The 16851-nt window shown below is 38.4% G+C and overlaps 1 protein-coding gene across 4 annotated transcripts in view; it reads right to left on the bottom strand.

Moving 5' to 3' along the window:
- arpp21 (cAMP-regulated phosphoprotein, 21) overlaps positions 1–16851 on the bottom strand; it is a 164859-nt gene that overhangs the window by 40968 nt on the left and 107040 nt on the right. For 2 of the 4 annotated variants that reach the window (XM_056479692.1, XM_056479696.1), the window contains exon 1: positions 668–784. The exons of 1 other annotated variant lie outside the window; for it this stretch is intronic. The gene's annotated coding sequence lies outside the window, so the exon portion shown is untranslated. Of the gene's footprint in view, positions 1–667; positions 785–16851 lie in introns of those variants that run through there. One more of the 4 variants, XM_056479695.1, reaches the window with a different exon arrangement.

The following is a 16851-nucleotide window of genomic DNA, read 5'->3' as shown; positions in this document are numbered from 1 at the left end:
CATCACTTCATGTGAAATCACCATTATTATTGTGTTTCTGTAACGACTGCACTACCAGAATGAAGCAGTCACAAGTGTTTGAGATGTGTTAATGACGACTAAACCAAACTCTCAAAAACCTCATGGGTTTATATTATCATATTAAAACATAAACATAATTCCAACAACTCAAAATGCAATCGTAAATATACATACTACAACATTTATTCCAATACAGGAGCTGTACTTAGTAGCCTTTCACTTCATGTGGGATCATGTAAAAGCATTGTAATTATGTTTTTGACACGACTGTATGGGAATGTATGACAACAAGTGTTTAAGACGATTGTGGTCAAATTTAACACACACAACCTCTTAGGTCCATATTCAAAAACATAAACAAAAGACAAAAACTCGCAATGAAATCGTATTACAACGCCATTTAAAAACACACATTTATTAAAGCTCCCAGTAGGCTAGTCGTACTTAGTATCACTTCGCGTGCACTTGAACCTATAATAACTGTGCGTGTTTTTGTCAGCTCTCGTCTGTAACAGAATGAATGTGTTGCGGTAATGATCACTAAACACAGAATTTAACACACAAAACTCGCTGTTCTTAGCGTAAACACCATTACAGTGTGTCCAATTAAACCCAAAAAGCGTAAGAGAGATCAAACTTTGCTTACCTCTGTGTAACGCGACAGGCAGAAACACTGAAATGGTTATAAATGAGGTGTTGTGTGGCCGGTGAGTCTGTCAAACATCTTCTGTATCTGACAGTCGAGCAGCCTTCAGCACACTCAATTAAATACGCGCTCAGCCTCTTCCTGGCAGTCACGCGGCGGCGCGCGCACAAAAACACACACACGCGCGCGCGCGCACCAGACCCGGAAAAGACAAAAACGATTGACATCCACATCATAGATTGGAGGAGGATACCATTAGCGACGATATAAAAATAACACAATGACAAAATGGCAGGTGATTTACAGTTGCCTTTTAGGTTACTGCAGTTGTTATTAAATGATGACAGTACATTTTACTAGATATTTTTTAAAGATGCTAGTAAACAGCTTAAAGTGATATTTAAAGGCTTGGCTGGGGTAATTAGGTTAAAGTTAGGGTAATTAGCCAAGTCACTGTGTAATGGTGGTTTGTTCTAGACAATCTGAATAAAATATTGCTTAAGATGGCTAATACTGACATTAAAATGGTTTTAAAAAAATTAAAAACTGCTTTTATTATATTATATTTAGCCGAAATAAAACAAGTAAGACTTTCTCCAGAAGAAAAAATATTGTAGGAAATACTTTGGAAAATTCCTTGCTCTGTTAAACATCATTTAGGAAATATTTGACAAAGAAATTCACAGGACGGTGAATTATTGGGAGTTCAACTGTATAAATTTCACTATTTTTATTGTTATGTGCCTCCCCTATCTTGGGCCAGGGAAACACGAAACAAAATAACATAAAGGGAAAATAAATTTTAAAAAAGAATTTAATTTAGCCCCCCTCAAAAAATATTAAAGGCCAATTATGATAATAGAAATTAATTTAACTAAATAATAAAAAACTATAAAGGGCAGGGCAGCGAACAATCATCACCAGTGGTTGAAAGACTATAGAAAAATCCTACTCAAGTAATAGTACCATTACTTGCCCAAAAATGTAGTGCGAGTACAAGTATCTGTTGTATATATTACTCAAGGTATGAGTAAAAAGACCTTTCAAAATTCCTCAAGAGAAGTGAGTATTGAGTATTACGATGTGAACGGCTTATGGGTTTACATGCAATCTGTGCACAGATTTGTAAACGTAACATTCTGTAGTGCATGAGTAATTGTTTAAGGGCATTTGCACAAGGCAAAGTAAAAGCACACATTTATAAAATTACTAAGTAAACTACAATTCCTGATAAAAACTACTCAATTATAGTTATTTGAGTATTTGTCATTTGTCATCACTTTTCTCCTGCCACAGCACTCCAACAATCACTCACACCAAATGCAACGTCCAACAAAAAGACGTACATTTATTTAAAGATTTGCAAATAATAAATGACAAAGTAATGGTAAAATACTCAGGAGGGGATAATGCCAAAACAACACTCAAAAGACTATTAAGGAAGCAACTTTTTAAACTCTCAAAATAAAATTAAAAAGAAAAACAGATCTTACCATGCTCCCTCTGTATCATAAGCAAGTGAAAGGTACACCTAAATAAAAATTAGTTTCATTAAAAATTCAAAGCTTATCATTTACTCGCACTCACGTGATTCTAAACTTTTTAGAGTTTCTTTCTTCTGTTGAACACAAAACAAGATATTGTGAAGAATGTTGGGGCGCAAAAAGCAGCAATTGACATCCATAGTGTACGAAATTATATGACCAATTAGTCATGACCAGTGCTGTAAAGTAACAAATCACAAATACTCAAATTACTGTAATTGAGTAGTTTTTCTCAGAAATTGTAGTTTACTAAGTAGTTTTAAAGTGTGTATTTTTGCTTTCCCTTGAGTATATTTTTAGTCCAGTATCGGTACTTTTACTTCACTACTTTGTTTTTTCTTGTCTCTGGGGATTGGCTAAAGTAGACAATCAGCCCTGTGATTCCTGTCCAATCAAATCAGACATAGAAAGTAAATCACACCATACTGAACAACCTCAAGACATCGTGGCTTTATAAATGCAGCAAACCATTTGGAAGCATTAAAAATGTCTAAGAAGATGTCCAAAGTCTTTACACACATTTACCCAGTGACTTTTTAGATGCATGTCACTGATGAGATGACGACAGATGTTTACTGTATGATGACCGAAATGGCCTTAAACACCCAGCAGACACAGGACATCAACATGACATCACATTGACATTATAGCCCAATGTCGTAGGGATGTTGCATTTTGTTTGGAAATGAAAATCGGGTTGACGGCAGAACCCAACGTCAGGCCAACATTATTGTCAAACCTAAAATCAACCAAATATCAACATCTAATGATGTTACAGCTTGACGTTGTGTGGACATTACCACTATGACATCTATCAGACGTTGGATTTTGGTTGTATTAATGTAATTTCACATCACATTAACCTAATATTACCGTCTTAGGATGTTGTGTGCCTGCTGGCCAATAACTAAATGCACTACAGAATGTTACGTTTACACACATCCACAAATTACATGTAAATGCATCAGCTTTTTACAGCGTAATACTCACTACTCTTGAGTACTGTTGAAAGGTCAACTGTGTACTTATGTTTGATTAAATACCTGTATGTAAATACATCTGTAATAAATTTCTGTAATTACATTTGTAAATAGACTGTTGACCATCCCTTACCTTAACCCACCCTTAATCCTACCAATACCACCCAACCTGCCCATAACCATACCCGTATCCCAACTCAAGAGCACCACAAGTGTTCTCAAATACATCATTAACACAGTAAGCACATTGTATTTATTTTTTGATGCAAGTACATAGTAGTTAAGGACACTTTGGGCCCCATTTTTTAGTGCTTAGCATGAATGATAGCCCTTTTAAAATGTATTGTATTAACAAGTGTATTTCTTAGAGATTAAAATAAAACTTGACTTGTAGGCTGGATTACTGAAATGCTCTGTTCGCTTACTGCCCAGCATCCTCTATTAACAAACTTCAACCAGTACAAAATGCAGCTGCCAGAGTTCTTACCAGGTCTAGAAAATATGATCACATCACCCCAATTTTATCCTCCTTACACTGGCTGCCTGTTAAGTTTCGTATTGATTTTAAAATATTGTTTCTTACATATAAAGCTTTAAATAATCTAGCTCCTGTTTATCTAACCAATCTTCTGTCTCGCTACAATCCAACTCGCTCTTTAAGATCTCAAAACTCAGGGCTTCTGGTAGTACCTCGAACAGCAAGTCGAGTAAAGGAGGTCGAGCCTTCTCATTTATGGCTCCTAAACTCTGGAATAGCCTTCCTGATAATGTTTTTATATAATATAATATTTAATTAAAAACCTACCTTTTTAGGAAAACATACACTCAGTGCATCACATAGCGGTGTGGTACATAAATGTGCGCCACGTAGGTTTTTGCATTTGGTTTATATACACTATGAACAGCAGCTACGCTAATTATTCTCGTTATTCTCTATTTATACCTGGGGATACTCATCCCGAGGCCCCCAGAGACAATGCAGCGCCAATGATGCGATCCAAGACCCGCGACGAGAGGATCCCAAGTTTTCCATAATCCTAGACCAGGCCGTATCCTGAGCAGCTGCTGTGGTGGTCTTGGAGGAGTGGGCAGCATGAGACTGATTTCTGTGACGCTCCAGGGACAGACGAGTCTCGCTGACGTCCAGCGTTCTCCAGTCTCCGGCGCCTAGACTGCAGCTTTGCACAAGACCTTTGGCTATAGGAGAAATGGTCGTGGCCAACTGAGCCTGGTTTCTCTCGAGGTTTTTTAATTCTTTACTTTCGCCAATTGGTGAGGTTTTTTTCCTCTCCGCTGTCGCTACTGCCTTGCATGGTTCAGGATCTGTAGAGCTGCGCATCGATGGATTTGCTCTTCAGTGTTTGGACTCTCAGCAGTGAATATTAAACCACACTGAACTGAGCTGAACTGAACTTAAACACTGAAAACTGAACTGACACAGATTCAGTTTACTATGATCTTTTATGTGAAGCTGCTTAGACACAATCTACATTGTAAAAGCGCTATACAAATAAAGGTGAATTGAATAGTAGAGTTTCAGTAGCCTGTATGAGACACTAAGCTGTTTAATATTCACATCTACAGATAACATTTTGAGAATTTGTGCAGAAGCAGACAGAGAAGCCACTAAATACTGCAAGGAGCACCTGTTAGATGAAAAGATACGCACACACACACACACACACACCTATGGGTGGATGTACCGCAACTAGACTTCCCAGCTGTGGATTGAGTCTCTCTGTGCCATATGGCTGTACCGTTTGACAGACTCTGAGATAATGCTCCACTGTAGAGACACCTATAGAAGCAGAGCCGCCTGATGCTGCTGTTAATGAAAGCAGTCCAGTGTGCAGACATTACAGACACTCAACAACACTTCACGACAACACTGAGAGCTGGCATTAGTGTTGATCTGTAATCTCACTTCTTTCTCAAACACACACACACACACACACACACACACACACACACGCGCACACACATACATACATACACACACACACACACACATGCACAGACAAACATGCACACTTAACAAACACACACATACTAACAAACACATGCGTGCACACACACAGAAACATACACAAACATGCAAGCACATACACACACCGAAACGCACACAAACTAACCCCACACACTAACAAACACACAGACACATAAAAACTAACAGACACATAGACACACACACACACACACACACACACACACACATTAACAAACACACACGAAGACAGATCCCCCACAAATGCGTGCACACACACACAGACTAACAAACACACACAGAAACAGACACACACACACACGCAGTCTAACAAACACACACACAAACAAACATGAACACGCACACACACAAACAAACATGAACACGCACGCACACACACACACACACATTAACAAGCACGCACATGCACAGTCTAACAAACACACACACAAACAATCATGCACATGTACGCATACACCAACAAACACACGCATGCACACACACTAACAAACACACACACACAAACATGCACACGCACAAACACTAACAAATACACATATGCACAGTCTACAAACACACACACAAAGATGCACACACTAAGAAACACAAACACACATGCATAAACACTGTAACAAACACACAACCAAAAAACACATCAACACACCCACACACATACACACTAACAATCACACAGTCTAACAAACAGACACACACACACATGCACGCACACAGTCAAACAAACACATGCAGAGGAGATTTTATTCTTCTCCAGTATATTCCAGTTGTTTTGCTGTCAGAGAGTTGTGTGTGTGTGTGTGTGTGTTTGTTCATGGAGTGTGATGGTGGGAAGAGCAGCTGCAGTTGTGCAGTTGACAGGATGCAGGACAGAAACATCTCAAAACAAGCCCAATTTAACGCCAGCGCCAGTCGCTTCATTACTCAGCACTGATGCAGAGGAGACGAACTTCAGCGCTCTTCAAATATTTTGGTTTGATATGTTTTAATAAGGCGACGCAGTGCCTCAGTGGTTAGCACTGTCGCCTCAGAGCAAGAAGGTCGCTGGTTCGGGTCCCAGCTGGGCCAGTTTGCATTTCCGTGTGGAGTTTGCATGTTGCATGTTGGCGTGGGTTTCCTCCGGGTGCTCCGGTTTCCCCCACAGTCCAAGACATGCGGTAGGTGAATTGAATAAGCTAAATTGTTCGTAGTGTATGAGTGTAAATGAGTGTGTGTGGATGTTTTCCAGTGATGGGTTGCAGCTGGAAGGGCATCCTCTGCGTAAAAACATATGCTGGATAAGTTGGCGGTTCATTCCACTGTGGCGACCCCAAATTAATAAAAGAACTAAGCCGAAAAGAAAATGAATGAATGAATGAAAGGCGACACAGTGGCTTAGTGGTTAGCACTGTCGCCTCACAGCAAGAAGGTCACTGGTTCGAGTCCCAGCTGGGTCAGTTGGCATTTCTGTGGGGAGTTTGCATGTTCTCCCTGTGTTTGCCTAGTTTTCCTCCGGGTGCTCCGGTTTCCCCCACAGTCCAAACACATGCGTTATAGGCGAGTTGAACAAACTAAATTGGCCATAGTGGATGAGTGTGTGTATGGGTGTTTCCCAATACTGGGTTGCAGCTGGAAGGGCATCCACCGCATAAAACATATGCTGGATTAGTTGGCAGTTCATTCCACTGTGGCGACCCCTGATAAATAAAGGGACTAAGATGAAGGAAAATGAATGAATGTTTTACTAGTGTACAGATCCCCTGTTGAGCATCGATTGAGAATCCAAAATGCTAAAATGTGTGTATCCATGTAAATATATTCCTCCATCTGTCTGAATGATTCCAGAAACCAACACAGAGAGAATAATTCAGGCTCTGTAAAGCGTTGTTTTCCTCCTCAGTCCGTCTGCTGATGTTTTTCATCAGCTGTTTTACTTGACAGAAGTAAAAAACAACATAAAAATAAATAAAACAATAGTAGATTTACTAGTTCACTACTAATACTAGTTTAATAAGAAACGATTATATCAAACTTCTACTAAGGGTAGCGTCGTGGGTAGTGTTGTCGCCTCACAGCAAGAAGGTTGCTGGTTTGAGTCCTGGCTGGACCAGTTGGCGTTTCTGTGTGGAGTTTGCACGTGTTGGCGTGGGTTTCCTCTGGGTGCTCCGGTTTCCCCTACAAGTCCAAATACATGTGGTATAGGTGAACTGGGTAAGCTAAACTGTCTGTAGTGTATGTGTGTGAATGAGTGTGTATGGGTGTTTTCCAGTGATGGGTTGCAGCTGGAAGGGCATCCGCTGCGTAAAACATATGCTGAATAAGTTGGCGGTTCATTCCGCTGTGGTGACCCCTGATAAATAAGGGACTAAGCCAAAGGAAAATTAATGAGTGACGCAAAAAATCTCAAGAATTGTGTTTTTCAGCTCATTTTTAAGATGTAGTTTGAACAAGCAGAAAAAAAAGTTTGTTTTTTTAAATGCGCTGTAAAAAGTACTGGGTTTCAAACAATTCCTTCATGTTGTCCCAACACACACCGATTAAGTTAACTTAAATGCTTTCACAAATGTAAGTGGATTGAATATAAAACAGTTAAGTTGTCCCCAAATCAATCTCAAGAATTGTGTTGTTTCAGCTCATTTTAAGTACTTTGAACAAACAACAAAAATATTTTTTGCGTGTGTTTTTTTGTGTTGTTTACTCTTTTGCCGTAAAAGGGCTTGACATTTTTCAAATACATCCATATATTTTTATACAACAGTGTTGTCTGGTTCTCGAATCTGATTGGCTGACGGCCGTGAGATTTTAAAGTAATAACAGCACTCATGCAGCCTCTTCACCCTTGTGTATTACTCCGCCCACAAGAGTGGCAAGCAGAGGACTACAGGTTGACAAATATTGCAGCTGTTGGACAACATAATGTACTTTTGAGGCTTTTTTAGGCAAGAATGTAGTTGTTTAGATTGCAACTATGCAGTTCATTAATAAGGATAGTGCCTATTTTAAATATTCATAATTTCAGAGATTCAGTGCATTGGATGTGCAACAAGATACATATTAAGTCATTAGCAGAGAAAAACAGCATTTTTTCAGTGAACATTTCATACTACAGCTGAACAAATCATTAAAGAACAGGTAAGTGACATTCTGTCGATCTCTCTCTTTTGTATGTTGTAGTGTTGTATTTATACCATAGTAATCTGCTAGTGTTTGCTTTACTTTGGATTTCGGGGTTAACTATTGTGATCTTCAGATTGCAACAGAGATTTCTGGGAGATCTCTGCAAACTGATGGCATTTCATGATGTTCAGCCTAAAGCTGCGGTCACTCTGGGCTTTTCCTCCCATAGACTTCGGTTCATACGCACGCGAATACGTCAGACCGGAAACGCGGGGTCATGCGTTAAGTTTCGCAGCGGTGCAAAGTTCAAGCTTGGTAAACTCTGACCTGTAAAATCGCATCACTTGACTGCTTGAGACCACTTGAAGATTAAAACATGACCGCTCTGGACAGAAATTTAAAATATTGAGCAATCATTGGCGTTTTTAAATGTCTAATTATCTTGTTTAATCCCGCCTCTTTTCGCAGCGCTGTACGACAGAATTTCGCACATACAAAGCCCGGTGTGACCATAGCTTTATAATCTTAAAATGTGAGCAAAAATCACCTGTTTTGTCATCACTTTAGACATTACCCTAGAGCAGGAGTGTCCAAACTCGGTCCTGGAGACCGGTGTCCTGGAGAGTTTAGCTCCAATCCTAATCGAACACACCTGAACCAGCTAATCAAGCTCTTACTAGATATGCTAGAAACTTCCTAGCAGGAGTTGGATCTGGAGCTAAACTCAGTAGGACACTGGCCCTCCAGGACCGAGTTTGGACACCCCCGCCCTAAAGCATCATTCCAATACTAGCTCTAAAGTGACATTTGTGAAGTAGCAATGGTTTCTGCTGTTCTGGCGTCAGCTGCAGATGTGAATGAAAGACACAAGAAAGTAACTCCTCGTACAAAAGGCTTTTTGATACTCTCCGTGTTGGATTTTCTTTTTTTTATACACGATTATATACACTTTCTTGAGAAAGCCATCTATGCTTTTGTTAGTTCGCTACTGTAATGCACTTTATGTTGGAGTTAACCAGTCATGTCTTCATCGTTTGCAGCTTGTGCTAAATGCTGCTGCTCGCATGTTAACTAACATCGGGAAAGTGAACACATTACACCAATTCTCTACTCCCTCCACTGGCTCCCTGTTAAGTTTACAATTGATTTTAAACTTTTGATGTTTGTTTTTAATGCCATCAATGGCCTTGCTCCTACTTATTTATGCTAAATTTTGCACATTCACAAACCCAGAGCTTTGTGATCTGCTGACCAACTTCAGCTTAAAATCCCTCAGTCAAGATACAAGCAGTGGGGTGGTCGCTCTTTTGCAGTGGCAGGTCCCAAACTCTGGAACACCCTTCCTACTGAGCTTCGTACAATCACTGAGCCCTTTTTAAATACCCACTTGTTTAAATTGGCTTTTAATGAATGGCACTGACACGTCGTTATGTTTTAATGTTTGTTTATTTTTATAGATTTTTTTTGTATTGTTTTGCATTGTCTGCTTTTTTGTTGTGTTGTATAATTTGCTTTTACTTGTGTAAAGCACTTTGGTCAACCTTGGTCATAGTATATATATAAATATAAGTTGATTGATTGATTAATTGATTGATTGTAGTGGTGGGATGTTATCGGCATTAACGTGCTGCATTATCGCGAGACTCTGTCAAACTACGGTCACACCGGGCTTGAACTTTGCACCGCAACAACATGCAAAACTTGACGCATGACCTCGCATTTCCGGTCTGACACATTCGCATGCGTATGAATTGAACTCTATCGGAGGAAAAATCAAGTGTGAGCGCAGTTTCACATCAGTTTCACATGTGCGAAATTCTGTCGTACGGCGCTGCGAAAAGGGGCGGGATTAAACAAGATGATTAGACATTAAAAAAAGCGAGCGATCACTCCTTGCTTTAAATTTCTGTCCAGAGAGGTCCTGTTTTGATCCTCGATTGGTCTCACGCAGTCAAGTGCTGCGATTTCGCAGGTCAGAGTTCACCAAGCTTGACGCATGACCTTGCGTTTCCAGTTTGACACATTCGCGTGCGTATGAATGGAAGTCTATGGGAGGAAAAGCCCAGTGTGACCGCAGCTTTATTGGCTGATTAAAAAAAAGTATCGTCTTAATCTATTCTCAAAGTTGGGTTGGGGAGCTGGATCTGTTCTACGCAAGCTATGATGACTTTCACCTCGATATTTTAGTGCGGATGTATACCTGACCGGTGAGCCGTCTGACAAAAAAGTGCCCTTCTGAATTAAATCAGCAGGATGCTCTTTTGGATCTTTCACTTACTTCAAAGACACTACTGACTACGCTTACATGGACATCAGTAATCTACTTATTCGCCTTAACAGACAATAATATAATTAAGATGTTTACGTGAAGTGCTTTCATGTAAGAGTTGCTGTAATTTTGGGTGACTTTAACTGCAGTTCTGCAGTTTCACATTCACTCATGAAGATTTCATTCATGCCCCCGTGACAAACTGGGGTGTTAGACGCGATTAAGGGGTAAGTAAGTTCAGTTATTACTTTAGTCGGATTAAGGTCATCCAAAATCACTGTTTTAAGCTTATGTAGGCCTAAAGTTCAAAATTAATGTTTAACTGAATAAACAGTTAGTGATAAATGGATTTATCAAATGTTAACATCAATATTTTGGTATTGATATTAATAATGATCATTTAGCCTCATGGGGTACCAAATCTGTAGTGAAAATTGGATTTATAACAAATATTAATATCAATATTTTGGTTTTGAGATTAATATTGTTATTTTAGCCTCGCACGAGGGTCCCAATTAATGTGGAAATAACAGATAAATAACGGGGCACCAGACAGCTTTCCACTGTCAAAATAATTAACAATAAAATATTTTTAATTAAAATATACAAATGAGAAGCTTATTATCTGGCCAAATCTGAAGGATAATGAGATCGTCTGACTTGTAGAGCCTGTTACTGTATTGTCAACACAGGAAAGACATAATTGTGATGTGTATTTATTAACAAAAGGGTAAACAAGGGTAACTAAAATGACTAAATGTACAATAAATGAAGTGCGTAGGCGAGTCATAAAGGTGATTTAAGTTAAGGTAAACCTTATTCTAAAATAACAAAGAATGCTCTTCTCCCAGTGCCAGTCCTGATTGTTAACACGTGTGCCGAAAAAACACCTGCTGCTCACGAGTCGCTCATGCGTTGCAAAACCGGCATTAACAGTCTTTTATGCGGAGGTGTCGGCACGCAGTCGACAAAACTAAAGTTTAAATAAGATTATGGAGATCTTTACTATGCATGCTTTCTCATAGATTTTTTTGTATGAAGCAAGTGACGAGTCAGGGAGGTAAAACTTAAAGCTAATTCTCTGCCACGTGTCAAGTCTAAAACAACAGATAATTCTATAAAACTTATTTTTTTGTGTATCATTCAAATGAAATTAATATTTATGCAAAAGATTTTTTAAATGATTATTTTCCAGTTACATTTAGGATAAATTATTTAGAATAATAATTGTATTATAACAATAATACTTTTATTTATTTATAATAAATATTTTTTGTGCATATATATATAATTTTATAATTTTTATTTTATGAAGGGGGACGTGCCCCAGTAGAGCTTTATGTCTAGCAACACCCCTGCTGTATATTATCACTGGTGGGACACTAAAGCACTCAGCCTGCGGCATCAAGCCTACGCACACCTCCTACCAGTGCTGATATGCAGCCACATCGCATTACACTGAAAAAAAGATTCATTGGATTTACTTAATTTTTGAAGGTTGCAAACCATTGATATGGGCTGAATTGAAATCAAATGTAGTAATGTTCAACGTAACTTGTTTGTATACACTCAGCCCATATAAATAGATTGCAACCACTTACCTTCAAAGAATTGAGTAAATTCAATGAATCTTTTTTTTCAGTGTATTAGCCCAGCCTGCACGACCGAAATTATACAAAAAAAGTAACTTAACACACATTACTTTCCTTTAAAAGTAGCTAAACACCACAGTTAGTTATCTTTTTTTTAAAAATGAAGCAACACAAGATCACAATATATTACTTTCCCAAACACTTGTCAACCAAAACGAATTTCGATGTCTCAGTTCATGACCCCTTGAAAGCAAAGGTGTACCTAATAAAGTGTCCAGTGAGCCTGTGCACATTCTACTCTCTAGTACCAGCTATTACATTACATAAACAGAGTCGTTTAAATAAGTCGCCCGTATTAGCTGCTCAAGAATCTCTGTCTGGTCTCCAGAGGATGAGATGTCCTGACGTGCACCTGCTCATACACTTGTTCATAATGTCCCAGTACGTCTGGCTACAGTAAGAGCTCAGTCAATGTCGAAGCATATCAAAGCATTCCAGCTTACTTCACTCCAAAGACACACAGACATGCAAATCGAAGACCTCCAGCACTCAACATGACACTTTCTCTTGCGTCATCAGCGATTTAGACAAGTCCAAGCCTCTGAAAACACTGATATTAATACACTCATACACACACACACCTGTCTCTCTCAATAAATCGCTCATCATCAGCTACAGAGTGTGTTTTTTTTACGGTAAACACTCATAGGCAGAATTTCACACCTGCTTTTGTCAGCGTGTGATTGATCAGTCGAGGTCAAAGGAGTTCGGGAAATGAAGCATTAACAGGAAACGGGCTTTCATCAGGTTGATCGTGAATACAATGTATAGCCGTGATGATCAATCTGGAGTTATTTCGGTCTCTGAGGGTGTGCAAGCACACACTGAAAAAAAAAATCATGCCTGCAAATTTGTTGCTTACAAATGTATTTGTTTTGAATTTAAACAAACAATTAAAATGTAGTAATGTTCAACTTTGTTTGTTTAAATTCATCCCAAATAAACTGTTTACGACCACTTAACTTAAAATTTTAAGTAAATCCAAGGAATCATCATCGAATAATTTTTTTCAGTGCAGCAGAAATGCTGATAGTGACTATGTTTACTTTTTCACTAATAATACGATAAACGTTGATTGTGAATACAATGTATAGCTGTGATGATCAATCTGGAGTTATTTCGGTCTCTGAAGGTGTGTAAGCACACACTGAAAAAAAATCATGCCTGCAAATTTGTTCCCTACTGAAAAAAACAGCTGAAACCAGCCTAGGCGGGTTGGCTGGTTTTAGCTGGTTGACCAGCCTGGTTTTAGAGGGGTTTTGGCCATTTCCAGGCTGGTTTCCAGCCATTTCAAGCCTGGTCTTAGCTGGTCAGGCTGGAAAATGACCAGCTAAATCCAGCTAAAACCAGCCTAGCCAGGCTGGGAGCCCAGCCAAAACCAGCTATGTCCAGCTTAAACCAGGCTGGTCAAGCTGGTTTTAGCTGGATTTAGCTGGTCATTTTCCAGCCTGACCAGCTAAGACCAGGCTGGAAATGACTGAAAACCAGCCTGGAAATGGCCAAAACCCCTCTAAAACCATGCTGGTCAACCAGCTAAAACCAGCCAACCAGCCAAAGCTGGTTTAAACTGGATTTTTCAGCAGGGACGCTTACAAATTTGTTTTGAATTTAAACAAACAATTAAAATGTAGTAATGTTCAACTTTGTTTAAATTCATCCCAAATAAACTGTTTACGACCACTTAACTTAAAGATTTTAAGTAAATCCAAGGAATCATCTTTGAATATTTTTTTCAGGGCAGCAGAAATGCTGATAGTGACTACGTTTACTTTATTACTAATAATACGATTTTAATATGATCAAGACAATACTCTGATTAAGAGTCGAACATGTAAACAGTGATTTTTGATTAATATAATCAGATTAAGGTCATAATCAGACTAAACAGAAATGGGTTTAAGACATGTGGAGTATGCCGATTTATTCGCCTTATTGGAGTGCTGTACACATAGAAATACAGCAATCTAACTATTAGTGACTTCGTTAACATGGACACCAGTAATCGAATTATTTGCCTTAAAATAGCAAAGCTTGCCTTGAAAGCTTTATCACTGGGATCTGAGGCAGTCCTGCAGGATTATGGTTGTTTAGCAATATTTAGCAGTTGAAATCCAGTTGCAATTGTCAATTTTGCATTTAAAGGATCGTTCACACACAATATAATTATTAATTTATAAATTAAAAAAAGATATGATCATTAAAAAGTTATCACCATTTGCTCACCCTCACCCAAGTTGTTCCAAACCTTATGAGTTTTTTTCTCTGTTGAACACAAAATGAGGTATTCTGAAGTATGATGTTGAAAACTCGAACCATCTAGATCCATGGTAGGAAAAACAACTATATGTAAGTAAATGATTTCCGGTTTACAACATTTTGCAAAATATCTTCTTTTGTGTTCAACAGAAGAAACTCAACGTGATGTAATGTAAACTTACCAGCAAACAAATTTGTGTTTAATAGACAAACAAGACTAAATTAATCTGAATATGACAATAATATGATGAAGGTGTTTGCATGAGCTGCTTATTGAATGTTCCTTTCAGGATCTCGTTTTACATGTTAAAGCACATAATTCGTTAACGTCATTGCGTCACCACGCTATGCAATATTTCCTCCGGAGTTTCATGTACTTTCGGGTGTTTCATTTTTAATTTGTTGACTTTAACTGTAAAACTTGACAAACAAATAAGCAAAATAGTAAGAACAAGATTTTATCATCTACGATGACTAGCCAAAGTGAAACCCTTCCTAAGCAGGAAGGGTTTTGAAACAGCTTTTCCTGCTTTTATTATTTATTATTGTAGTTCTTTATATATTGGTCTACCTTCATCTTCTACTTCTAGACTTCAAATGGTCCAAAATGCGGCCGCCCGTTTGCTCACGAGTAGCCACAAATTTGACCATATCGCGCCGATATTGCGATCACTACATTGGTTGCCGAATAGACTATACAATTTTACTCTTTGTTTATAAAACTTTGCATAACCTAGCGCCACCTTATCTTTCTGATCTGATCACTACTAAGGCCCAAACCTGATCACTTGGAATAAATTCCGACTGCAATCTATAGCAAACACCCCGATCTTGTCTCAAATGCAGGGGCGATGGAGCCTCTGCAGTTGTGGGTTCGAAACTATGGAATAAGTTACCATTAAAAATCAGAATAGCACCCACTCGATCTATTTTTAAATCGATGTTAAAGATTGAATCAGGTTGCAGCTGGAAGGACATCCGCTGCGTAAAACATATGCCAGATAAGTTGGGGGTTCATTCCACTGTGGCGACCCCTGATTAATAAAAGGACTAAGCCGAAAATAAAATGAATGAATGAATGTTCAAGACTCATCTTTTTTTCGAGTGCATTAAACATTTGCTAACGGCAGTTCCAGGCTTTACTAAATTAATCTGGGAAACTGTTACTGTTGTTACTATTGTTTTATATTGTTGTTTTTATTGTAGTGTATTGGTGTTTTTACCTGCTACTGCTATTGTGCAGCACCTTGGTTGACCAAAGGTTGTATTTAAGTTTCTCTAGAAATAAACTTTGATTTGATTTAACTGTTTGGCACTTTCACTTTTATTCAGGAACATTTCATGCATGCCCCCCATGACAAGTGAGATATTGGATGTGAATAACTGCTGGAAGAGTGTTGTTTTAAAGGAATTTGATACCGCATGCTGATTGGGAGGGGGAAAAAAAAAAAAAACGCTGCTCTTAAAACAAATAAGACTTTCTCCAGAAGAAAAAATATTATTAGCCCCCCTTTTATTTATTTTTATTTTTTAATATTTCCTAAATGATGTTTAACAGAGCAAAAAAAATTTCACAATATGTCTGATAATATTTTTTCCTCTAGAGAAAGTCTTATTTGTTTTATTTCGGCTAGAATAAAAGCAGTTTTTAATTTTTATAATCTATTTTAAGGTCAAAATTATTAGCCCCTTTAACCTATGTGTTTTTGATAGTCTACAGAACAAACCATCATTATACAATAACTTGCCTAATTATAACATCAGTGATTCCGATTACCTACAGCCAATAAGAGAGCAGTATCCACTAGTGTGGGTACCTGCAGGTCAGCGGGAGGATCCGGGAGAAGTTAAAAGTGCTCATTATCAATTTATTTAGACCCAAGAAATGGAGGATAAACTAGTGTAAATCTGTCAGGAGCACTCGTGTCTGTTTGACGTGTCATCTGAGCAATATCAACACAATCTCATGGCAATTCATAACTTTTTGATTTAGTGGCTTATTCGTATGAATTCGGAATTCCTAATATATCCAGTGAATCCAAAGTAATATACAGTTGAACTCTGGACCTCTGTACCAACACCAGCTCATTTATCAAGCTTGAAAGTAATGCAAGCGCATTTCCGGAAGTGAAGGGTGTCTGAATGCTTGTCAGTAAGAGGCAGCAGCTGAGAAGGCATGACGCCAGTGGCTTTAATTACATTATATAACATGTGTACGAAGCTTTTAGAGAGTCATTTAATACTCAAAGGTTAGAACTGAAGTTGCAGTGATGCGTTCGCTTTTTTACGCACAATTTACAACATGCAACCTTCGTTAGCAGGTAACCAGGACATTGACTTTGTTGTAGTCTGTCATAAATAACAATGCTAAGAGTTACGACTGAAAGA

Source organism: Danio aesculapii, chromosome 19, assembly GCF_903798145.1.
Source record: "Danio aesculapii chromosome 19, fDanAes4.1, whole genome shotgun sequence".
Taxonomy (NCBI): domain Eukaryota; kingdom Metazoa; phylum Chordata; class Actinopteri; order Cypriniformes; family Danionidae; genus Danio; species Danio aesculapii.
The sequence above is the reverse complement of the archived record's forward strand: the minus strand, read 5'-3'. Positions and strand labels throughout refer to the sequence as shown.